Here is a 26,669-nt window from a genome sequence, read left to right on the forward strand (position 1 = left end):
AAGCTCCAAATGCTTCATATCCCCACGTTATCACCTCCTCCACAGCCAACAATGGACCACTGTGGGCTCTTTGGTCAAGGGTGCTGGCTCTGCTCTGTTCTGTATGTTTTCACACCTCTCCTTTTTCACTCTCCTCTGGCTCTCAGTCTGAAGAAGGGTCTCGACGCAAAACGTCACCTAACCCTTTTCTCCAGAGAAGCTGCCTGACCTGTTGTTACTCCAGCATTTTGTGTCTATCTTCGGTGTAAACCAGTATTTCAGTTCCTTCCTACACTCTTACCTAAATGCAGTAATATAGCAGCATAAGATTAATAAAGTCTGAAGAAGCGTCCCGACCCGAAATGTCACCTATCTATTTTCTCCTGTGATGCCGCCTGATCCACCGAGTTACGCCAGCATTTTGTGTCTATCTTTAATATAAATTATCATCAAAACTAATTACTCCGAACACAATATTTTCCACTAATAGTTAAAATAGTTTTCTCATCTTTTGATCTCTGAGCAACAGTTAATCATAACCTATTGTCCTATACAGGGACACATGACAATAAACTCACTTGAACTTGAACTTGAAAACCACAGCAACGGCTCTATTACAGATGAATAGGCTTCAGTCATAGTCATACACCATGAAAACAGGCCCTTCAGCCCAACTTGCCCATGCCGACCAACGTCCCATCTATACTAGTCCAAGCTGCCTGCGTTTGGCCCATATCCCTCTAAACCTGTCCTATCCATGCACCTGTCCAAATGTTTCCTAAACGTAGCGACCTGCCTCAACTGCCTCCTTCGGCAGCTCGTTCCACACACCCAGCAACCTTTGTGTGAAAAAGTTAACCTTCAGATTCTTATTAGACGTCAGAGATACAGCATGGAAACAGGCCCACTGAGCCCATATCGACCAGTGATCACCCCGTACACTAGCACTATCCTGCACATTAGGGACAATTTATCATTTGTACCAAAGCCTATTAACCTGCAAACCTGTACGTCATTGTAGTGTGGGAGGAAACCAGAGCACCTCGGGAAAATCCACATGATCACAGGGAGAATGTACAAACTCTGTACAGACAGCACCCGTAGACAGATTCGAACTGGGGCCCCTGGTGCTGTAAGGCAGCAACTCTACCACTGCACCACTGTGCTGCCCCTAAACAAATTATTGTATAATTTTAAGAAGCTTCAAATGTGTTAACACAAATATGAATTGTATGAATAGATGAACAGTGACAGGCAGGGCGAACCTTCTGTGGAACCTGCTCTGAACACATTCCACACCTGCTAAACAAACTGGGCAGCACTAATGCTGAGTTTAGTTGGAGCTTTGGTGCCAAGTTGCAGCCATTATTTGGCCAATTTACTCGCCCAAACCCCTCAGGTGATGTGATGAGTTTGGTCATGGATCAACCTTGGCTAAAAGGCAGATGGAAATAAAGTGGCAACATGACAAAGCACAAGAGCAGAGGCAAAGATTAGAAAGCTTGCAATAGCGATCGATTAACAGTGACCCAAACAAAATATATTCTACAACAGATAGATGCATGAATGCTATCAAAATGCACACAGCATGATATACAGCAGATCAGCTGTAGAAATGGATTGACAAATGGCAGATGTAGTTTAATCGAGCAAATGTGTGTGTTGCACTTTGAGAGGTCAAATGTAAGGGGAAAATATTTAGTTTAGCTTATTATTGTCATATGTAGTGTATAGGTATAGTGAAAAGCTTTTTTACTGCGTGCAATCCAGTCAGCAAAAACACTACACATGACTACAATCAAGCCGTTCACAGTGTACAGATACAGGATAAAGTGAATAATGTTTAGTGCAAGATAAAGTGCAGTAAAGTCTGATTAAAGATGGTTTGAAGATTTCTAATGAGGTAGATGGTAGGTTCAGGACTGCTATCTGGTTGGTGATAGGATGGTTCAGTTGCCTGATAACAGCTGAGAAGAAACTGTATCTGGAGGTATGCATTTTCAAACTTATTTTCCTCTTGCCTAATGGGAGGGGAGAGGAGAGAAGAGGGAATGACTCATCCTTGACTAAGCTGGTGGCCTTACTAAAGCAGCATGAAGTGTAGATGGAGTCAATGTAATGGAGGTTAGTTTGTGTAATGATCTGGGCTATGTCCACACATCTTGCAGTCTTGAATGGAGCAGTTCCCAAAACATGCTGCAATACCAATAAAATGCTTTCTATGACGCATCTACAGAAGTTGGTTGGGGACAGGGTGATGCCCGGTTAGGGTTAGGGTTAGGGACCACAGATGGGCTGTAAAATATTCTTCATTCAATGCATGGATTTTAAACATTAATATATTAAAATTAATACAATAAAATCAATTGTGCAAATGTGGGAATGGGAAAGAGGGGGGTGGAGGGGAGTTCAGTCTACACTCACTAAATCTATCCCTGTGAAAAGTTATAGAGACAGTGATTGGATCTGGAAGCGGATCAATACATCTATAAATAAAACTGAACGACTCAGACATCTTTTCATTTGCACAATTGATTTTATTGTATTACTTTTGATATATTAATGTTTAAAATCCATGCATTGAAGGAAGAATATTTTACAGCCCATCTGTGGTCCCTAACCCTAACCCTAGCCCTGGCCATAACCCTAGCCCTAACCCGAACCCTAACCCTAACCCTAACCCTAACCAGGCGTCACCCACAGGACAGCATTCTTCAGCGTGAATGTCATACAACTAATCGGTTTTACGGGCGTTAAGCCTTCTGAGAAGTAAAGGCGTTGGTGTGCATTCTTCGTCATTGTTTACAACACAGCGATATGAATTATAATTTCTCCAATTTCAAGTGACTGCTGCTTTCCTCTTCCACACCCTTCTCCCACCCCCCACCCCCCAATCCTCGATCTACTAGTTCCACTAGATTCCTTGGTGTGGCACAGCACCACAACAGTAGAGTTGCTGCCTCACAGCCCCAGAGATCCAGGTTCGATCCTGACTGCGGGTGCTGTATGTATGGAGTTTGTATGTTCTCTCTAGATTTTTGTTGGGTTCTTCTGTGGCTTCTGTAAATTGTATCTAGAGCTTAGGCTGTAAAACTGAATAATATAGTACTAATATATAGTGAACAAATATGTCAACCATGAACACTCTCTCTAAACAAGGAACTCCAGATGCTGATTTGCAAGAAAAGATACAAAGCATTAGAGTAACACAGTGGGTCAGGTACTACTATAGCACAACATGGATAGGCGACCTTTCGGGTCGGGACCCTTCTTTAGACTGATTGTGATGGAGGAGATGGAGAGAACTGGAAGGAAGGAGGGGCAGGACAAGTCAGGTGAGTGATGGGAGGATAAGGTGAGGGGCGGGGGGGGGTTGACGGGTAGATAGTTGGACAAAGGTCCAATCCTCACCTCACCCTGGACAAGAAGACAAAAGGTGTGAGAAAGAAGAGAAGAAGTGCAAATTGATAGGTGTGACTTTAGACTTCAGAAATACAGTGCAGGAACGGGCCCTTGAGCCCACCGAATCTAAGCTAACCAGTGGTCACCACGGACACTAGCACCATCCTATACACTAGGACCAATTTACAGTTTTACCTAAGCAAAATTAACCTACAAACCTGTACATTTTTGGAGTGTGGGAGGAAACCGAAGCACCCGGAGAAAACTCATGTGGTCACAGGGAGAACATACACACTCCAGACTCTTTTTTTTTCTGGGGGGAAGAGAAAGGACTGGGAGATTGAAAAATAAGTGTGGATTGGGAAGCTTGGTTGTGACTGAGGTGGCTGTTGAAAGGACCATCTAAGCTGCCTCCACAAGTAATCAAGCTCCAAATGCTTCATATCCCCACGTTATCACCTCCTCCACAGCCAACAATGGACCACTGTGGGCTCTTTGGTCAAGGGTGCTGGCTCTGCTCTGTTCTGTATGTTTTCACACCTCCCTTTTTTCACTCTCCTCTGGCTCTCAGTCTGAAGAAGGGTCTCGACCCAAAACGTCACCTAACCCTTTTCTCCAGAGAAGCTGCCTGACCTGTTGTTACTCCAGCATTTTGTGTCTATCTTCGGTGTAAACCAGTATTTTCAGTTCCTTCCTACACTCTTACCTAAATGCAGTAATATAGCAGCATAAGATTAATAAAGTCTGAAGAAGCGTCCCGACCCGAAATGTCACCTATCTATTTTCTCCTGTGATGCCGCCTGATCCACCGAGTTACGCCAGCATTTTGTGTCTATCTTTAATATAAATTATCATCAAAACTAATTACTCCGAACACAATATTTTCCACTAATAGTTAAAATAGTTTTCTCATCTTTTGATCTCTGAGCAACAGTTAATCATAACACTTCAACTTGAGACTGCACCAAAGGCCATCTATCACTTGCCGTTCTGTTGAAAATAAACCCTTAGCCCAGACAACTGGGCGGCAAGGTGGCATAGCAGTAGAGTTACTGCCTTACAGCGCCACAGACCTGGGTTCGATTCGGAGTTTGTACTTTCAGAGACGTGACCTGAGTGGGTTTTCCCGGGTGCTCCGGTTTCCTCACACACTCCAAAGACATACAGGTTTGTAGGCTAATTGGCTTTGGTAAAATTGTAAATTGTCACTAGTGTGTGTAGGATAGTGTTATTGAGCGGGGATTGCTGGTCGGCGCAGACTCCGTAGGCCAAAGGGCCTGTTTCCACGCTACATCTCTAAACTAAACTAAATTAAACAACAAAATTAATTTTTAAATCTCTTTGGCTTCTCTTGACACATGCTGACATATAAAATTTTATATAACATCTACGATTCATCATATCTCGGCAAACTCTCTCTGCAGAGCTTAATATGGAGAGGAGAGGAAAACCAACCCAAAGCCTGTAAAGGCCAATTTTCTACAAAACACCATCCCACTGGTTCAGGGCTTTGGTTAGATGTTATGTGTGGTTTGCAGTTCATTGAATTATTTATCTTTTAAATTATAGTTCACATATCTTTTTGGGTATTTGTAATAAAAGAGAACATGATAAATTACAAACTTCTCACTTGTAAACCCAAAGAAATAAAAGTGGCGTTAAATTTTAGGCACACGGAACTGCAGAAGCTGGTTTACAAAAAAAGAGATACAAAGTGCTGGAGTAACTCAGTAGATCAGGCAGCATCGCTGAAGAACATGGATGGGTGACAGTGGCGCAGCGGTAGAGCTGCTGCCTTACAGTGCCAGAGACCGCGGTTCGCTCCTGAATACGAGTGCTGCCTGTACGGAGTTTGTAAATTCTCCCCATGACCTGCGTGGTTTTTCTCCAGGTGTTCTGGTTTCCTCCCACACTCCAGAGACATGCAGGTTTGTAGGCTAATTGGCTTTGGTAAAACTGGCTCTAGTGTGTGGGATAGTGTTAGTGTACAAGGATCGCTGGTCGGTTCGGACTTGGCGGGCCGAAGGGCCTGTTTTTACGCTCTACCTCTATAGACTAAAGTAAAGTTTAAAAACGCAGCAGATCAGGCAGCATTTCTGGAGAACAGGGATAGGTAATGTTTCAGGTTGTGAACCTTCTTCAGTCCGAAGATGTCCTGATCTGAAATATCACCTATCCTTGTTCTCCAGAAATGCTGCCTGCTTGACATGCTGAGCTACTCCAGCACTTTGTGTCCTTTTTTAGTTTTACATTTTGGCTGAAGGACATTTAGTGGTCATGTTCCTCGCATCTTGCATTAATTGCTTTTTGATGTATTTGTGGCATATCGTCAAGCAGCATGGAAGATGTAAAGCACTTTTAAACATTTTAGATCAAAAATCAATTTTGCTGATGTTAAAAGGCAAATCCTTACATCTTCAAATAATATTCCTCTGTCTGTTTTTGCAGAAGGCAATAAAGTGATGCTCCTGGGAATAGAATGTAAAAGCCTTGCATTTAAAATTCAAGTGGTATCTGCTATGTTAGTCCAGTTCTAATGACAAGCTGAATGATATGATGAACTCTCTTGTTATTTTCCAGCTACTGTATCATGCCAGGCTGCTCGATGTATAATGAATGTCCCAGGACTAGGTTGAGCTGCTGCAGTTTAATCTGGCAAGACTAGTCAATCAAATTGTTGGTAAGTTTCTTGTTACTTTTCCTTTTTTTTAGGCGGCATGGTGGTGCAGCGGTAGAGTTGCTTCCCTAGAGCGCCAGAGACCCGGATTCGATCGGGGCCACAGGTCCTGTCTGTAAGGAGATTCTCCCCGTCTCCTGCCTGGGTTTTCTCCGGGTTCTCCGGTTTCCTGCAACGCTCCAAAGACGTGCAGGTTTATAGGTTAATTGGCTTCAGAAAAAATTGTAAATTGTCCCTAGTGTGTAGGTTAGTGTTAGTGTACGGAGATGATCAATAATTGGCATGGACCTGGTGGGCTGAAGGGCCTGTTTCTCCTCTGCATCTCTAAATTAAACTAAACTATCTTATTGTTTCCATGGGGCAGCCCAGGAAAATAATGCTATCACCTGATTTTTCTAAAAATTTCTTCTCAGGTTGATAATAACAAACAGAATTGGGCCACAGGGATATAAATTTCCTTGGGTGTGTTAAAATAAATATTCGATCCTCACTCTTGGTTCCACTCAAATTGTCAGGTTAAAATGACCTTTCTTCATGAATGTTGCAATGTCAGGCTGTTGTTATCTTGCATGCATTGCCCGCAGAGGTGGCAGAGGCAGCTGCAACAATGAATCATCAAATGGAAATAGAGTTACAGCATTGAAACTGTCCCCTCGGCCCAACTTGCCCACGCCTACCAACATGCCACATCTATCTTTTCACCCAACCTATTCCTTCTCTAATTTCTTCTCAGGTTGATAATAACAAACAGAATTCTGCTCAACCAACTTGGGCCACAGGGATATTAATTTCCTTTGGTGTGTTAAAATAAATATTCGATCCTCGCTCTCATTTCCACTCAAATGGTCAGGTTAAAATGACCTTTCTTTATGAATGTTACAATGTCAGGCTGTTGTTATCTTGCATGCATTGCCTGAATAGGTGGCAGAGACAGCTGCAACAATGAATCATCAAAGGAAATGGAGTCAGAGTCATACAGCATTGAAACAGGCCCTTCGGCCCAACTTGCCCACGCCTACCAACATGTCCCATCTATCTTTTCACCCAACCTATTCTTTTTCTCCAGAGTTGCTGCCGGACCCACTAAGTTATTCCCTCATTATGTGTCTATCCCCATCTGCACTAGTTCCACCTGCCCACGCATGGCCCATAACCCTCTAAACATGCCCTGTCCATGTACCTGTCCAATTGTCTCTCAAATGTTACGATAGTACCTGCCTCATTTACCTCCTCCAGCAGCTCGTTCCATACACCCACCACTCTTTGTGTAAAAAAGTTACGTCTCAGGTTCCTATTAAATCTTTCCCATCTCACCTGAAACTCTTGTCCTCTAGTTTTCGATTCCCTTACTCTGGGCAATAGACTCTGCGTTTACCTGATCTATTCCTTACATGATTTTAAGCACTTCTATAAGATCACCCCGTCATCCTACTTCAAGGAATAAAATCCTATCCTGCTCAACCTCTGCTTATAGATCTGCCCCCCCCCCCCCCCCCCCCTTAGTCCTGGCAACATCCTTGTAAATCTTCTCTGCATCCTTTCCTGCTTGACAACATCCTTCCTTTCACATGATGACCACAACTATACCATGGTGACTAAAACCAAAATACTGGAAGAAAATAGTTCTCTAGGGCGTGAGGAAAGAGCAGAGGGTTGAGAATGGGCACACAAGGAACTGGAGATGCTGGGATCTTTAAGACAGGTACATGGATAGGATAGATTAAAGTGATATGGGCCAGGTGGGACTAGTGTAGATGGGACATGTTGGTCGATGTGGGCAAGTTTTGGCCAAAGGGCCTGTTTCCATGCTCTATAACTATGGCTCTATGACATTACACGTTCTTCACACACTGTCTGAGAAATTGATTTTTAATGGCTCAAGCACAATTTTGGAGATTTGGCAACCATTGATCCCCTAGTACAAAGGTAAATCATTTGAATTGTGTGCTTGACCCCACATCCTCCTGAATGAACTGACTGTGATTCTACACCATTCCATTAGCTTAACTAAATCCACTGCATGACACCTGTGAGATTGGTTATATTGATAGATACAGCATTGAAACAAGCCTCCGGCCCACCGGACACACACTGACCATCATTCATCCGTTCACACTAGTTCTTTGTAATCCCACTTTTGCATGCTCTCCCTACGCACTAGAGCCAATTTACAGAGGGCAATTAACCTACAAACCCGCAAACCTTTGGGATGTGGGAGGAAACCAGAGCACCCGGTGGAAACCCACATGGTCTCAGGAAGAACCTACAAACTCCATGCCGACAGCACCTGAGGTCAGGATCAAATCCGGATCTCTGGTGCTGTGAGTCAGAATCTTTGCCAACTGCTCCACTGTGTCACACCAGTTGCTACCATTTGATGCTACCATAAACAGTCTTCTGTTCATCTCTTATTTAACCAAGTGAGCATTACAGGAAATGTGGCTTTGTAATTGTTCCATTGATTGAAACTGGAGCACCCGGAGAAAACTCATGCGGTCACAGGAAGAATGTACAAACTCCATGCAGACAGCACCTGTAGTCAGGATCAAACCCAGGTCTCTGGCAGCTCTACCAGCTATGCTCCTGTGCCACCTTGCCACCCTATTTGCTACCATTAGGTTTACGAGAATGATTCCAGGAATTAGTGGGTTAGCATATGATGAGTATTTGGCAGCACTGGTCCTGTACTCGCTGGAGTTTAGAAGGTTGAGGGAGGACTTCATTCAAACTTACAGAATAATGAAAGACATATTGGAAAGGATGTTTCCACTGGTGGGAGAGTCTAGGACCAGAGATCATAGCCTCAGAATTAAAGGGCGCTCTTTTAGAAAGGAGGTGAGGAGGAACTTCATTAGTCAGAGGGTAGTTAATCTGTGGAACTCATTGCCACAGAGGGCTGTGGAGGCCAAGTCAGTGGATATTTTTAGGGCAGAGATAAACAAATTCTTGAATAGAACGGGTGTTAAGAGTGATGGAGAGAAGGCAGGAAAATGGGATTAGGAGGCCTGGATTGAATGGCGGAGTAGACTCGATGGGCCGAATGGCCTATTTCTACTCCTATAACTTGTGAACTTGTGAACCATTTGGTGCCACCACTATCAGCATTTTATGCATCGCCTTTCATTGTTTCAAATACCACTTGAGTGTAGAGATCTCGGCCGACACTTTGGTTTTGCTTTGTTAAAGATGCTTTGATTTGGTCAAAGCTGAGTTGACGCAGGTAGTCCTTAAAGTTCCCATGAAAATGTGATGTAGATGTATTCTGACCATCATTATTCATTGTAGAATTCATTGCCACAGACGGCTGTGGAGGCCAAGTCAATGGATATTTTCAGGGCAGAGACTGTTAGATTTTTGAGCAGTGCAGGTGTCAGGGGTTATGGGAAGAAGGCAGGAGAATTGAGTTGAGAGGGAAAGATGGATCAGCCATGATTGAATGGTGGAGTGGACTAAATGGGCCAAATTCTGGTAATTCTGCTCCTATAACATGAACTTATTACCCCCCCCCAAGCAAAACTGGCAGATATTTCCAAGCATTTCTCCCAAATAAAATATCCCAAATGTCTGAAGAAGGGTCTTGATCTGAATCGTCACCCATTCCTTCTCCCCAGAGAAGCTGCCTGACCCGCTGAGTTACTCAAGCATTTTGTGTCTGTCGTCCCAAATCAAAGCACTGACCACACTTCAACAACTCTTCACTGTTCATGTATCACTTCCGGTTACCCTGGCACTGTAAAGGGTGCTCAAGAGGTACAAGCCTGGCTTGCCTGATTAGTGACCACTCAGATCAAGTAAGTAAGTAAGTCTGAAGTCTGAAGAAGGGTTTCGGCCCGAAACGTCGCCTATTTCCTTCGCTCCATAGATGCTGCTGCACCCGCTGAGTTTCCCCAGCAATTTTGTGTACCTTCGATATTCCAGCATCTGCAGTTCCCTTTTGAACACAAGTAAGTAAGTTTATTGGACAAGTATTCACATACAAGGAATTTGCCTTGGTGCTCCACCCACAAGTAGCAACATGACATACAGTGAGTTACGAATGACTCAGAAAACACTAAGCATTAATAATAATAAAATATTAATGATAAAACACCATTGATCAAGCATGTGAACCAACAAAATACCGGATCAAAGGGAGGCTACAGATTTTTGGCTGTTGAGTAGAGCAACTACTCGTGGATAAAAACTGTTTTTATGTCTGGCTGTGGCAGCTTTGACAGTCCGGAGTCGCCTTCCAGAGGGAAGTGATTCAAAGAGTTTGTGGCCAGGATGAGAGGGGTCAGAGATGATCTTGCCCGCTCGCTTCCAGACCATCAAAGCCATGTCTGCCTGAATTCATTTCATCCAGTCTCCAGAAGTGTCAGTAGAATCTCAGTAGAATCTCACTGTAGGCCTGGTTTGACCTTATCTATCGTTTACATTTTACAGCTTCTCAGAGACCTCCGTTAGCTAGAAGGCTGTACATTCTATTCCAAGGGTATCTCTGGGTGCCCTTGTATTTCTGTTTCAATTTGGCATGCAGTCACTACAAAGTGGTAGTGTCTGGAGTCAAAACTCTTCTAAACGTGGTGCTAGGCTTGAAAATATCGTGTGCCTTTCCCTCCTCTCCCCTCTCCCATTGGGCAACAGGTACAGAAATGTGAAAACGCACATCTCCAGATTCAGGGATAGTTTCTTCCCAGCTGTTATCAACAACTAGAGAGCGGTCCTGAACTACTATCTACCCCATTGGAGACCCTTGTACTATCTTTGATTGGACTTTATCTTGCACTAAACATTCCCTTTATCATGTATAGACACAAAAAGCTGGTGTGACTCAGCAGGTTAGGCAGCATCTCTGGAGAGAATGATTGGCTGATGTCTGAAGAAGGGTCTCAAGCCAAAACATCACCCATTCCTTCTCTCCAGAGATGCTGCCTGTCCCGTTGAGTTACTCCAGCTTTTTGTTTGGTTTAAACCAGCATCTGCAGTTCCTTCCTACCATGTTATCATGTATCTGTACATTGTGGATGACTTGATTGTAACCATGTATAGTCTTTCCGCTGACTGGTTAGCACGCGACAGAAGCTTTTCACTGTACCTCGGTACACGTGACAATAAACTAAACTAACTAAAAAAGATGGTTTAGCAAAGCAAGTTTCCTTATAAATAAAATCTAGTTGCACATTGTTGTGTCATTTATATTCACTGAGAAGCCCTGTAGCAACTGTATCGTTTTAATCTTTGCAAGACCATGCAACAAAAAATATTGTATAATTATATCAATCTGGCAGGTTTGCTTCAGAAAATGGATGATAATTTGAATCAGTTGCCTGTAGGTTTTAGACTTTTTGATGGATACCGAAATCAGCCTTTTAACACTCTGCTCTATGTCCAGGGGGAGAAAAATCACCATTAGTATTCAATGTTATTTCAATTATACTTTGCCATCTGATATTAAACAGACTATAAAATAAAGGTGTTAGTCTGTGGGCATTACTCTGTAAATGTGTATTAAAGGTGTTAATCAGACTCTCTCTGCATGACTTGGTAATGCATTGAAAACTTATGTTGCTCACTTCAACTAAAATGAAGGAGCATTTTCTGTTTCCTAGATGATGTTAATTAACAACTGATTATTCTGGGGAGTCCTATAGAGCAGAGGGGTCTAGGAGTGCAGGTACATAGCTCCTTGAAAGGGGTGTCACAGGTAGATAGGGTGGTCAAGAAGGCTTTCGGCACATGGTCCTTCATCAGTCAGATTATAGAAGTTGGGAGGTCATGTTACACGTGCACAAGGCAATTGTGAGACCACATTTAGCGTATCGTGTTCAGTTTTGGTCACAGTTGGTTATAGGAAATATGTTGTTAAGCGGGAAAGGATGTGGAGAAGATTTATGAGGATTGGGCCTGGACTAGAGGGCCTGAACTGTAGGGAGAGGTTAGGCAACCTAGGACTTTATTCCTCAGTGCAGGAGGATGAGGGGTGATCTTATGGAGGTGTACAACATCAAGGTTCAAGGTTTGTTTATTGTCACGTACCAATTGAGGTACCGTGAAATTCAGATTGCCATACAGTCATACAGAGGGATAGATCAGGTAAATGCATGGAGTCTTTTACCCAGAGTTGGGGAATCGGTAACCGGAGGACATGGGGGAAGGAAAGATTTAATAGGAACCTGAGGGGCAACTTTTTTACACAAAGGGTGATGGGTGTATGCAACAAGCTGCCGGAGGAGGTAGTTGAGGCACGTGCTATCACAACATTTAAAAAACATTTGGATAGATTCATGGATAAGGTAGGTTTAGAGGGAATTGGGCCAAATGCAGGCCGGTGGGACTAGCTGGTTGTTGTGGGCAAATTGGTCGAAGGGCCTGTTTTCACGCTGTATGACTATGACTATAAGCTTATTATATTATCTAAAAGCAAAAAAGCTACAGATTGTAGAGAAGTGAAATCAGATAATGCCTTGCAGGTTTGGCAGAATGGAAGGGAAAAATAACAGATGTAAAGTTTCAGGTTGATGACTTTTTCCATCAGATCTGTATGAAGAATCAGCACTTGTTACTTTCTCCACAGATGCTGGTGGACCTGCTGAGTATTTTCTACCTTTATTTCAACTATTGTAGTTTGCCGTATGCCTATTGTCATGTGTAAACTCACCAATTCAATGACGGTCAATTTCAAAAGTAAATAAATTAAAAATCAGAAATAAATCAATTTGATAGGGAACAATAAAATGCAAGTTATATTTTTAGCATACTTGTAAGGCGGCATGGTGGTGCAGCAGTAGAGTTGCTGCCTTACAGCACCAGAGTCCAGGATTTGATCCTGACTACTGGTGCTGTCTGTAGAGTTTGTACATTCTCTTCATGACCACGTGAGTTTTCTCCAGGCGCTTCGGTTTCCTCCCACATTCCAAAGACGTACACGTTTCTTAGGTTCATAGGCTTTGGTAAAGATTGCATATTGTTCCTAGTGTGCTGGTCGGCGCGGACTTGGTGGACCTCTTTGATGACTGTCGGACTATCATTGATCAGACTAGCTGGCTTTACCTTGCACTAAACGTTATTTCTTTATTATGTATCTAGACACTGTAAATGGATTGATTGTAATCATGTATTGTCTTTCTGCTGACTGGTTAATGCGCAACAAAACGCATTTCACTGTATCTCGGTACACATGACAATAAACTTAACAGAACTGAACTTGGTGGATGAAGGGCCTGTTTGTGCACTGTCTCTCTAATCTAAATACCACTGTGGAAAGTTTCAATAATTTATATTCACATTTTCATTTGTAATCCAGGCATGCAGACAGACAGAAGAATCAGTGTGCCTGCTGCATGTCAAATGCCATCAAATTAAATGAATGTTTTTTTCTGACCACTAAAGGTGAATGACATTACTCAATGCATAGAAGCATACCATCAACCAAAGGTAGCACTCCATGCCAAACATGGATTATTATCAACAAATGGTTGAGAGGGAGTTGGGCCAAACGTGGGTAAATGGGACAAGCTTAGATGAGACGGTAGGCACAAAAATGCTGGAGTAACTCAGCGGAACAGACAGCATGTCTGGAGAGAAGGAATGGGTGACATTTTGGGTCGAGACCCTTCTTCAGACTGATAATGGTGATGAGACGGATGGGACAGCATGGATATGTGGGGCCGAAGAGCCTGTTTCCATGCTGTATGACTGTATGATTCTTTATGATTCTCTATAGCTATTTTATTGTCATCCAGGTATTTCATCAGGAGGTGTAAGCACTCGGTACATGTGGCAATATTAAACCTAAATCTAAACCTAAGCATACAGGGCTCTCGCTTAACTTTTTTTCCCTGTTGCCAGCCGGGCAACCTTGGCAGCGTTTTAGGTTGCCAAATGACAGTTTAGGTGGTCACTTAAGATGGCTTGCATGACGCGTGCGATAATGTGCTCGGACGAAGCGCGTAGTTACCAGTCGGAATTCTACTCAATGAAGCATTCACATATTATTTCTGCTTCAAATAAAGTCACAAACTAAACATTCACCAATCAAGACATGATATATACCACAATGACATGCAGCAAAATTATAAGACAGTATCTCAACTCTTTTTACACATTGCAATTAATGCAATTTCTATTAGTTCTTTCCACTTCCAAACAAAATTAGTTCTTTCCACTTCCAAACAAATAATAACATTGGGAATAACATTTGATTGCATTCCGTTATCAAACATGGTCAATATTCGCTCTGAAGACATTTCCAAGACAATAGGGTCAGGGAATGGGGTGTGTGTGAATCAGTGCAGGGTGGATAGATGGCGGGGGGGGGGGGGGCAGAATGCAGAATCGGGGGTGCAGTCGGTGCAGAATAGATGGATTGAGGCAGGTGAATTAGTACGTGTAGGTTGGTGTAGATAAAATTGTGAGGGGAGAGCACGGGGGATTTCAGTGGTGTTGAATGGGGGGGGTGGAGGTTCAGTACGGGATGGTTGGGGGTAGACAAAATTGCTGGAGAAACTCAGCAGGTGAGGCAGCATCTATGGAGCGAAGGAAATAGGCAACGTTTCGGGTCGAGACCCTTCTTCAGACTGTTCCCCTCATTCTTCTTGAATGGGAGGGTCAGTACAGGATGGATGGGGGGGGAGATCAACGCAGGATGAATAGGGGGGGGGGGGGGGGTCAGTACAGTGTGAATCGGAAGGGTCTGTGCAGGATGAATGGGGGAAGGTGCAGGGTAAATGGAGAGTGGGTCAGTATGGGATGAATGCGTGGATTAGTACAGGATGGATGGGGGATCAGTACAGGATGGATGGAGGAGAAGTGCAGGATGGATGGGAAAGGGGTAAGTACAGGGTGAATTGGGGACCCAGTGCAGGATGGATGGGGGGGGTGGCAGGAGGATCAATGCGAGATGGATAGGGTGATCAGCGCATGATGAATAGATTGGGGGGGGGGGGGGAGATGGGGAGGGGAGCACAGGGGATGTCAATGAGGACTGAATAGAGGCGGGAATGGGGATCAGTGCCGGATGTAGAGGAGAGGTCCCAGGATAAGGGGGTGGGGGGGTTGGAGGGGGCTTACAAGCGAGAGAGAGAGAGAGAGAGAGAGGGGGGGGGACGGGGGCGAGGTGGGGAGGAAGGAAGGTCAGCACTCCTCGGACAACATCGCCCGCTGCCTTGGCCGTTGGGAACTCCTCGCCACCGCCTCCCTCCTCCGCCAGCCAACAGCAAGGTGCGGGGCCGAGCGGTGCAGCTCAAAGATCCCATTGCTATAGGATCTATGGTGCAGCTGCTTCAGAAGTGTCGGAGCGAATGACGGATCTCGCACAGCAGCAGCCACGACCGCGATAGCGGCTCCATCTCCTCCTCCTCCTCCTGCTTGCAAACCCGCTAGCGGCGCTTTAAAAAAAAACCCTCGCGCACGCCGAGGCCTCTCCCTTCCTCCCTCCTCCCGGTCTCGGCATGCGGGCGGGTTTTTTTAAAGCGCCGCTTGCGGGTTTGCAGGCAGCGGCCCTTATCAGGGCAGGCGGGGTGCGGGAGGAGGAGGAGATGAAGCCGCTGCTCGGGGCCTGTCATTCGCTGCGACCCTTCGTCACCCCGCACCTAGTATCTTTCCCACGCAATACAGCCGTCACCGCCGACACAAAACGTTGTGTTCGTTTTCTCCAGAGATGCTGCCTGACCCGTCGAGTTACTCCAGTTTATTTTGCCTATCTTCGGTACAAACCAGTATCTGGTTGCCAAGCCGGGCAAAATGACTCGGTGTTTAGGTTGCCCGGCGGTGCTTTGAATGGTCTGTGGCACCCGGGCAACCGTTAATTTCGAGCCCTGGCATAGTTGTGCAGCTGGGAGAACTATGCCTGAAACCCGGATCCAATCCTGACCTTGGGTGTTGTTTGTGTGGAGTTTGCACGCTCTCCAGGTGACTGTGTGGATTTCTTCCAGACCCTACATTTCCTCCCACATCCCTAAGATGTGCGATATTGTAATTTAATTGGCCTCTGTAAATTGTCCCCTAGTGTGTAAGTAGTGGATGAGAACATGGCATAACTTAGAACTAGTGAGGATGGTTGGAATGGACTTGGTGAGGTGAAGGGCCTTTTTAGTTTAGTTTAATATAGTTTAGAGATACAGCGTGGAAACTTGACCTTCAGCCCACCAAATCTGCCCCAACCAACAATCATCTGTACACCAGTTCTTTGTTATCCACTCTATCCAGGCCTATGACTATTTGGTAAGTTCAATGAAGTCCCCCCCTCACCTAGTGTACAGGGTGTTGTTTGATTGAATTTCACATGCAATAGAGTTTAGCAATGGTGAGCTTCAAGGGTAACTTCCAGTAGCCGGCAATGCACTGCATGTTTAATAGCCTTTCCAGGCGCCAAAGAATTTCTCGTGCCATGCACTCTCTCAGGAATGCCACTTAAAACTTGGCTCATTAAACACAATGAAGCAGTAAAATGTTTCCGTGCATTCTTCCTGACCATGAACGTCTGCAATGCCTTCCAACTCCCATCACCCCTGATGTGTACAGCACTTAAAACATAGTACAGCACAGGAACAGGCCCTTCGGCCCACAATGTCTGTGCCGAACATGATGCCAAGTTAAACTAATCTCATCTGCCTGCACGTGATCCATATCCCTCCATTCCCCGCACATCTATGTGCCCATCTAAAAGCCTTTTAAACTTGTTACCCTAAGAGTTATATTAATATGTTGCCATGAAAATTGCATTTTTGCCCACAGGGTTTTTCTGTGACTAAGCTTTAGATTGTTCTGGGAATCTTATCAGGTACCATGCAAATGCAAAAACATAGAAACAAAGCACTGCAGATGGTGGTTCATACAGAAAAGGGCACAGTGTTGGAGTAACTCAGCAGATCAGACGGCATCTCTGGAGAACATGGATAGGTGACATTGCAAGTCGAGACCCTTCTTCAGACTTACCTTTTCAGACAATCAATCTGAAAAAGGGTCCCAACTCAAAAATTCACCAATCCATGTCCTCCAGAAATGGTGCCTGACCCATTGAGTTACTCCAGAGTTTTGTGCCTTCTTCTGAGGAAGAACACCTCAGCTAAACTTGTGGATGGCACATCGACGCAGTGGTAGAGTTTCTGTACATTTGTACGTTTTTGTGTGTAGAATGTGTACATTCTCCCTGTGGCCGCGTGGGTTTTCTCTGAGTGCTCGTATAGTGCTAGTGTACGACGTGATCACTGGTCGGCACGGACACGGTAGGACAAGAGGCATGTTTCCGCACTGGATCTCTAAAATCTAAAGTAAAACTCAGCTGATCAGGCAGCGTCTCTGGAGAACGTGGATGGGTGATGTTTCGGATTGGGATCCTTCTTCAAACTGATGGTTGTGAGGGGTGGGGGAGAAAGCTGGAAGAGAGGAGGGTCAGAACACCCCCCCCCCCCCTCCACATTATATTCTTGTGGGTAGAGCAAATGACATTGTAAAATTAAATTGAGCTATTTAAGCATTGATTTTTAAAATAAGATTATCGAGGTGTGATAGGAGAATTGATGAATTTTATTTTCTGTTACTGTGCAAAATCTTGTGATTTGAACACTGACACCACACAAACAGAAACTACCATTTTCCTCACATAATATAGAAAACTAACATGTTTTAAACCGCTGATAATGTTGTTCCAGGCAATTTTCTGCTGGGTAGAGATACTACCCGCTATACTTCTAGTTTTATTGTCATACGTCCCAGACAGAATAGTGAAATTCTTACTTGCTGCAGCACAACTTAATGCAAGCACAATTTAATTATATATACACACGTAACGATACGAATGAACAAGGAGGATTTGGTGTGGAGGCAGAGGGAGATTCTCTGCCCACCGCCCTTGCCTGGGACGGTGAAAGATAACATTCCCCACCCGCTGTAGTTGTGCCTCTGTTCCGAGGGTTGACATGACATACAACACGCACGCACTGCAGCCACCTTCCACCCGACCCCCCACCCCCTCCATCACAGGCAGCATCTCTGGGGAAAAGGAATAGGCGACGTTTCGGGTCGAGACCCTTCTTCAGACTCCAGCATTTTGTGTCTATTGTCGGAGTATTTACAGTTTCTTCCTACAAATTCCTTCACTTGCAGTTTAGTCCCCATGGCACACTAACCGCAATCATTTGTAAGAAGAACTCAACGGGTTCCAGGGGTACAGTTTTAATGCTCTGTTTAACTGCAACTGATTGTCATTCATTAATGATGTAGGTGAACAAATTTCCCTCTCGCCTGACTCTCAGTCTGAAGAAGGATCCCAACCCGAAACGTCACCCATTCCTTCTCTCCAGAGATGCTGCCTGTCCCGCTGAGTTACTCCTGCATGTTGTGTCTATCTTTACTCTTTAATTGCCAATTTCCACAATGCATTGATGGTATTGATCTATGTGCCTACGCCTCAAACCCAATAGATTAGTTTATTGCAATCTCTCGTGATTCTGTACCGCTCAGCTAGTCCAAAACTTTATCGACCGACAAAAAACCCCCCTACTTTTCAACAAATTCGATTCTATTTCTAGCAACGGGATTTTATTTTTTTAATTGTTTCTTCTGAACCCATTTTAAGAAGCATACCCATTATGTTCCTAATACACTGGCGATTATACCAGTATTGGTCTCTAACGAGTTAATTGTGTGCATTCCATGTTCTCTCTGCTGGTATTAGCCAAAATCGTCTCCGTGGCAAATCTCCAATTTTTTTTTAAACTCCTTTCTAAGTCAAGACATGAATTTCAAATTCTGGAGGTATTTGTATGACTTTTCCTTGTTGAAAACGCGTAATAAATGTGCAAGCTTCCCGTTTAAAATCTTGCGTTTGTTATTAAATCGAATTTCGCAATGAATTTGCCGCCCCCTCGATCCAACTTGTTCATGCCAAGCTAGGTCCTTCCTAGAGGGCTTGTGTTGCAAGAAGAAGGTGGATAGGTTTGAGTTTTTTTTTCTTTGCAGTGCAGTGCAGGAGGCTGAGGGATGACCCCGTCTCACATTTGGCCTCTGTCCCTCTAAACCTCTCATACCCACCAGGTTTCTGCAGAGTCTACAGTACAGCAAGGCTTGTGTTTCATTCAATATTTCCGCCAGCATCTCCCACTACCCTGGTAGTTACTCAAGAGTAACTCAGGAGAGGAACTTAGTAACTCGGGAGATGAACTTGGAACATCGCAGAAATGACAAGTAAACGGCAAACTTGTCATAATCCGTGGGAACTCGGTTAAACTCTTGATCATACACTTGGAATCTCATATACAACCACGAGTCTTTCACTCGGGGTACCTCGTGGTCAGCTCGCACCGTGAGACAGGGCTATAACACTATCCTACATACTTGGGACAATTTACAATTATTACTGAACCCAATTAACCTACAAACCTGTACGTCTTTGGAGTGAGGGAGGAAACCAGAACACCTGCAGAAAACCCATGTGGTCACGGGGAGAATGTACAAACTCCGTACAGACAGCACCCTTGGTCCAGATCAAACTCGGGTCTCTGGTGCTGTAAGGCAGCAACTCCATCGCTGTGCCACCGCGCCGCTCCTAAAAGTGCCTAGAAGTATATATGCCCAGTGTGGGCAAATGTGATTGGCATATATGAACCAAAAAGTCGGCATGGACAAAGTTGACCCAAGGGCCTGTTTCTATGTCTCCATGAGTCTATGATAATCCCAATGTCTAGATTCATAGAGTAGTACAGCATGGAAATAGGCCATTCGGCCCAACTCATCCATGTATACCATGGAATTTTGCATAACCAATCTAGACCCACTTGGCTGTGCCTGACCCCCATCTCTCCAAACCTTTTCCTATCCCGATACCTGTCTGGGTGCCTTCTAAAAGCTGTAATTAGACCCTCCTGTATCACTACCTTGGGTAGCTCATTCCATATACGCACCATCCCTCTGTGAAAATGTTGCCAGCGGGTCCCTTATAAATCTCTCCCATCTCGCCTTAAATCTATGCCCTCTAGTTTTGACTTGCCTACCCTGGGAAAACACTGGCTGTCCTAATTTTATATATCTTTATAAGGACACCCCTCAGCCTCCTTCTTCTTCTTATCGAGTCCACACGCAAGATTAGAAGTGTTCAGCTAGAGCTGAATACACTTCTCGGCATCTGTGTACAATGGTGTCTGTCTTGTCGCTTCTTGTGCTTCTTGTGCGTGGTGGTGGAAAGATTGTTGGAAACAGGGCCGCGACATGAACGCTCTTTCCTTGACCCCCCTCAGCCTCCTCATCTCCTGGGACAAAGAGCCAGCTTATCCCATCTCGTAAGTTTATGTCATAAGAGCAGAGTTGGCTATTAGCCCATCGAGTCTACACCGCTGTTCAATCATGGCTATCTTCCTTTTGCAATTCAATTCTCTTGCCTTCTCCCCATAAACTTTGATCTCCTTATAGCTCAAATCCTCAAGATCCAGTAGCATCTTGGTAGATCTTTTTTGCACCATTCCAGTTTAATGACATCCTTCCTGTAGAAGGGCAGCCAGAAATGTACACAGTGCTCCAAATGCGGTCTCACCAACATTCTGTACAGCTACAGCATACCTTCCTGGCTCCTGTGCTCAATACCCTAACTGATAAACATGCCAAATGCCTTCTTCACCTCACTGTCATAGAGTCATATAGCGTTGAAATAGGCCCAGCAGCCACACTGACCAACATGTCCCATTTGCACTGGTCCCACTCACCTGTGTTTGGCCTATATCTCTCTAAACCTATATGCAAGAAGGAACTGCAGTTGCTGGTTAACACCAAAGATAGACACAAGATGCTGGAGTAATTCTGCGGGTCAGCCAGCATCTCTGGAGAAAAGGAATAGGTGATGTTTCGGGTCGAGGCCTTTCTTCAGACCTGAAACGTCACCTATCCATTTCTCCAGAGATGCTGCCTGACCCGTTTAGTTACTCCAGCATTTTGTGACTATCTTCCCTCTAAACCTGTCCTATCCATGTACCTTTCTAAATGTTCAATAAACGTTGAGATAGTCCCTGCCTCAACTAACTCGTCCAGCAGCTCATTCCATACACCCACCGCCCTTTATGTAAAAAAGTTACCCCTCGGGTTCCTATTAAACTTTCCCTCCTCTCATGTTAAATCTTCTCCCCTCACCTGTTCACCTGTGCCTTCACCATCATGGAACCATGTACCTGTAACCCCAGGTCCCTCTGCTCCACAGTGTTCCCCAGGCCCCTACCATTTAATGTGTAAGTCCTACCCCCACCCGTCCTTGCCAAACTGCAACATCTGATGTTTATCAATGTGTTTTGCATTTGTTCTCAGAGACTTCCTCTGTCTCAATCAAATCTTTTTTGTTCAGTAGTTCAGACATGCAGGCAATCGTCCAGGTGCAGTCTCATTTGAGATTTGTATGGTTACAGTAAGTTGACTCTTACACTCAATAAAGGCCAACATACCATTTATAATTGATTGCAATACCTACATATCAATTTTCAGTGCGTCATGTGAAAGAACTTCCGGGGAGAAGGTGGGGGGTGGGAGAGCAGAAGTTCGGGAAGTGGAGGAGATACAAGATACAGCTCCCTCAACCACAGCAGCAGAGGAGCCAAGTTTCTGTAAACAAGGAGTTTGACTCTTCCTAGAATGAAAGACCTCAGGAGTGGCACGGTGGCGCAGCGGTAGAGTTGCTGCCTTACAGCGCCAGGGACCCGGGTTCAATCCTGACTAACGGGGGCTGTCTGTAGGGAGTTTGTCCATTCTCCCTGTGGCTGAGTGGGTTTTCTCTGGGTGCTCTGATTTTTTCCTACATTCCAGAGACGTGCAGGTTTGTAGGTTAATTGGCTTCTGTAATTTTTTTGCATGTTTAGCATAGAACACGTGTTTGTTGGGCCAAAAGGCCGGTTTCCACACTGTATCACTCAAATTAACCTGGTCCCACTTCCCGCATTTGGCTTAAATCCCTCTAAACCTTTCCTATCCAACCGCCTCTCTTTTAACTGCTGTCATTGTACCTGCCTCAATTAACTCCTCTGGTAGGCAAAATTTGGTAGGGAGGAACTGCAGATGCTGGTTTAAACCGAAGATAGTCACAAAAAGCTGGAGTAACTCAGCGGGTCAGACAGCATCTCTGGAGAAAAAGAATAGGTGACCTTTTGGGTCGAGACCTTTCTTCTCAACCCAAAAGGTCTTCTATTCTTTTTCGCCAGAGATGCTGTCTGACCCGCTGAGTTACTCCAGTTTTTTTTGTGTCAAACTCCTCTGGCAGCTCGTTCCATATATCCATCACCCTCTGAGCAAAAAACTTGCCCCTCTGGGTCCCTATTATATATTTCCCCTCTCACCTTAAACCGCTGGTTCCTGATTCCCCTACCCTGGGTAATAGACTCTGTGCATTCACCATATCTATTCCCCTCATGGTTTAATACCCCTCTATAAGATCATCCCGTCATCCTCCTGCGCTCTGAGGAATAAAGTGTTAGCTTGCCCAACCTTTGCCTATCGCACAGGCCCTCGAGTCCTGGCAACATCCTAGTAAATCTCCCTAAAATGTAGTGGAGGCAGAGAAACAGGGAGAAAGGAAGTTCATTCTTATGCCTCTGTCCCACTTAGGAAACCTGAACGGAAACCTCTGGAAGCTTTGCGCCCCACCCAAGGTTTCCGTGCGGTTCCCGGAGGTTTTTGTCAGTCTCCCTACCTGCTTCCACTACCTGCAACCTCCGCAAACCACCTGCAACCTCCGGGAACCGCACGGAATCCTTGGGTGAGGCGCAAAGTCTCCAGAGGTTTCCGTTCAGGTTTCCTAAGTAGGACAGGGGCATTACAAGACACAGGCTGGAAAGAGGCATATGAAAGGTATGATTCTTGTCCAGAGTAGGGGAATCGAGAACCGCTGTGTGACTTCATGACTCTGTGAATTGAAGTGTTGTAACTGAATCCAAATACTGACCATCAAACATAATCCTTCCTGAATGAGAGAAGATGTGGTCAGGCACCAAGGATCAGAGAAATAAGTGGTCTATAGAAATAGTACATGATGGAGCAAGTAAAGCAGCTGGATTTTTGTGCAAGTAGTTTGCCTAAAGAATTAAATCAGTGAAGGGGAAAGTTCACACTGTGGATTGAGCCGGCAATGGCAAGTAACAAGAGCACTCTTTGCTTATACAAGGAGCGAGAATTGCACCAGGCTAAAATGCGCTGAAATAAATCACTAATGCATTCATCAGATGTGCTAAAAGCTCATGGTAACTATCTAGTAATTAAACCATTGCTCCTTTCTGTTTAGTTTAGTTCAGAGATACAGCAGGGAAACAGGCCTTTCGCCTCACCGAGTGTGCCAACCAGCGATCACCCATTCACACTAGTTCTCTGCTATTCCACTTTTCCACCAACTCCCTACACAGCAGGAGCAATTTTACAGATGCCGATTAACCTATGAACCCACAACTCTCTGGGATGTGGGAGGAAACTGAAGTGCATGGGTTTTCTCAGGTTGCTCCGGTTTCCTCCCACAAACCAAAGATGTGCAGGTTTGCAGGTTAATTGGCCTCTGTAAATTGTCCCTAATGTCTAGCATAGAACTAGTGTACGGGTGATTGTTGGTTGATGTGGACTCAGTGAGCTGAAGGGTCTGTTTCCTTGCTGTATCTCTAAACTAAACTAAAACTAAAATAAACCCAGAGGAAACCCAGGTGGTCACAGGGAGAACCTACAAACTCCACACATAGTCGATCAAACCAGGGTTTCTGGTGCTGTGGGACAACGGCTCGACCTGCTGCGCCTCTCTGCTGCCCCGATACACAATCTGAAACAGAAAGAACCCATTGACATTGTTCCTGGTGGAGTTAAAACGGTTCCAAATGGAACAGCTTGCAATTCAAGATGGAGAGACATACAACATGTGCTAGTGCAGGCAGACAGCACCCGTATCAAGGGCTGTCTCCGATAGTAACCCTTCTAGCTTTGATGGCCAAGCATTCTGTGTAATTAATGCAAATATCGAGGAAGGTGACAGGCGCAGCTGTCGCCAAAGTGATGTTAATAGACCTACAAGTCCCAGAAGTGGCAAATGTGAATAGGAATTTGCCACAGTCAAATGTCTGCTTAGAAATCACCTCACACTAAGAATATTATTCCTGCCACTCAGATGGATCTGATTTAGGCAGCCATCATTTATAGCTCCTGTATTATTTAATAACATCATTCGTTTTCACTATTTGGCTGTACTCACTCTTCCTATCTAATTATTTTAAATGTGTTTCATTTCCAAAAAGGAACAGTGCTTTATGACACAATTTCACTAGATGATATTGCAATTATTGTTGAATTACGGCCTGAAGGGGAGTTTGTTTAGAATGAAGATAGACGCAAAATGCTGGAGTAACTCAGCGGGTCAGGCAGCATCCCTGGAGAAATGGAATAGGTGACGTTTTGGGTCGAGACCCTTCTTCTGACCTTCTTCAGAGAGTTTGTTTTGTTTATTTGTCTAAAGATTCAGCTAGAAACAGACACTTCGGCCGACCGAATCCATGACGACCATTGACTGACAATTCACGAATATGGTGGAATAACTCAGAGGGTCAGGCAGCATCTCTGTAGAACGTGGATAGATGACGTTTCGGGTCGGGTCCCTTCTTCAGGTCACCTGTTCATACTAGTTCTATGTTATCCCACTTTTGTATCCAATTTAGGATCGAACCTGGCTCCCTGGCGCTGTGAGGCAGCAACTCTACCACTTATGCTTGTCTTTAAGTCTTACCCAAGTCTTTAATTTCTAGAACTCATTCCCCTAAACTCATTCCTTCCATAGTTAATATGTCAGATGTCGGTCAATGTTGCAGTTTAGGTTGGTAACAGTCCTGAGCAGAGTTGTGGTCACATTAACAATGTTACATAAATACAAACTATTGGAGTGGTTGCAACTGTATCAGTTTGGATGTTATCAGATAAATGAAATGATAAATCATGATGGCACAGAAATAAGTTATTTACCCAATAACATTATGAGAGACAAAGATAGTCCCAGGGTGGATATATTTTAACACTAGAGGTCATAGTTATAAAGTGAGAAGCAGAAAGTTGAATGGAGATGTGCTGTGATGGAGAATGGAGACTAGACTGAACATATTTTTGCTCAGATGGTGGTGGGAGCCTGGAACATACTGCCAGGGGTGGTTTAGTTTAGAAATACAGTGCCGTACCAGGTCCATGGTCCACCAAGTCCATGCCGACCAACGATCGCCGTACACGAACAATATCTTGCACTCTAGGGACAATTTACAATTTTTTACTGAAGCCAATTAACCTACGTCTTTGGAGCATACGAGGAAACTGGAGCACTCAGGAAAACTCACGGGGGGAACGTACAAACTCTGTACAGACAGCACCCGTAGTCAGGATCGAACCCGGGTCTCTGGAGCTGTACGGCAGGAACGTTATCGCTGTGCCACCGTACAGCAGGATGGTGAGGGAGGCAGATACGAGAGTGGCGTATCAGAGGCTTGCAGATGGGCACATGGTAGTGCAGGGAATAGAGGGATATGGATATTGATTGGCTTCATGTTCGGCATAACATTCGCTTCCTGTTGTACCACTTGTTCAACCACAAGTCATTAGCCTGGAAAGAGTGCAGAGAAGATTGATGAGAATGTTGCCAGGACTTGAAGGCCTGAGCTATAGGGAGAGGTTGGGCAGGCTCGGGCTTAAGACTTTAGAGCGTAGGAGACAATAGACAAAGGTGTGATCTTATATAGGTGTATAAAATCATAAGGGGAATTGATGGGGTGAATGCACATGGGTCTTTTAATCAGGGTAGGAGAATCAAGAACCAGACAACGTAGGTTTAAGGTGAGAGAAGAAAGATTTAATAGGAACCCAAGGGGTAACTTTTTTACACAAAGGGTGTTGGGTGTATGGAACGACTTGCTGGAGGAAGTAGTTGAGGCAGTGTATCGCAAAGTTTAAGAAACATTTAGGCAAGGTTTAAGATAGGTTTGGAGGGATATGGCACAAACGTGGGCAGATGGGACTAGTGCAGGTGGGACATGTTGATCTGTATGTGCAAGTTGAGCTGAAGGACCTGTTTACACACTGTATGACTCTATGACAATGACTATAGTTTGATAATAAATGGATGGCATCTGCATGGTGGATTGATATTGCTTCTGTGCCGTATGACTCTGTGATTCCACCTTAGAAAGAGCCCTGACAGATTGAGGTTAGCAGACAAATTGCTCAAATGTTAAAGAAACCTAGTTTTTCAGCTTTGATTTTAATTACAGCTGAGTGGTGAGCACAGTTCAGATAAGCTGGGTATCACGATAACCCCAGTATAGCAACATGAAGTCTGAGCCAACAGTTGTATGGCAAACTCAGTTTTTCAAGCTAATTCGAACTATGACCAGAGACAGTAATTGTAATGTTTAACTTTAATCAGATATTTTTGTAGATCTTAAACATTTGTGCAAATATTTGTTCAAACATTTTTCAGTCCTATATTTGTAAAAACCGGAGGGATTCAAAGTTTAGAGACACAGCCTGGAAACAGGTCCTTCGGCCCACCGTGTCCGCGCCGAACCGCATTCACCAATACATTAGTTCTATCCTTCACACTGGGGACAATGTACAGAAGTCAATTAACCTACAAACTTGCACGTCTTTGGAATGT

At 44.5% G+C, this 26,669-nt stretch overlaps 1 protein-coding gene across 1 annotated transcript in view; it reads left to right on the top strand.

Moving 5' to 3' along the window:
- chrm3 (cholinergic receptor muscarinic 3) overlaps positions 1-26,669 on the top strand; it is a 199,681-nt gene that overhangs the window by 100,220 nt on the left and 72,792 nt on the right. The window contains exon 3 of the mRNA XM_033025459.1: positions 5,962-6,061. The gene's annotated coding sequence lies outside the window, so the exon portion shown is untranslated. The remainder of the gene's footprint in view (positions 1-5,961; positions 6,062-26,669) is intronic.

This window comes from Amblyraja radiata, chromosome 8, assembly GCF_010909765.2.
Source record: "Amblyraja radiata isolate CabotCenter1 chromosome 8, sAmbRad1.1.pri, whole genome shotgun sequence".
Classification (NCBI taxonomy): domain Eukaryota; kingdom Metazoa; phylum Chordata; class Chondrichthyes; order Rajiformes; family Rajidae; genus Amblyraja; species Amblyraja radiata.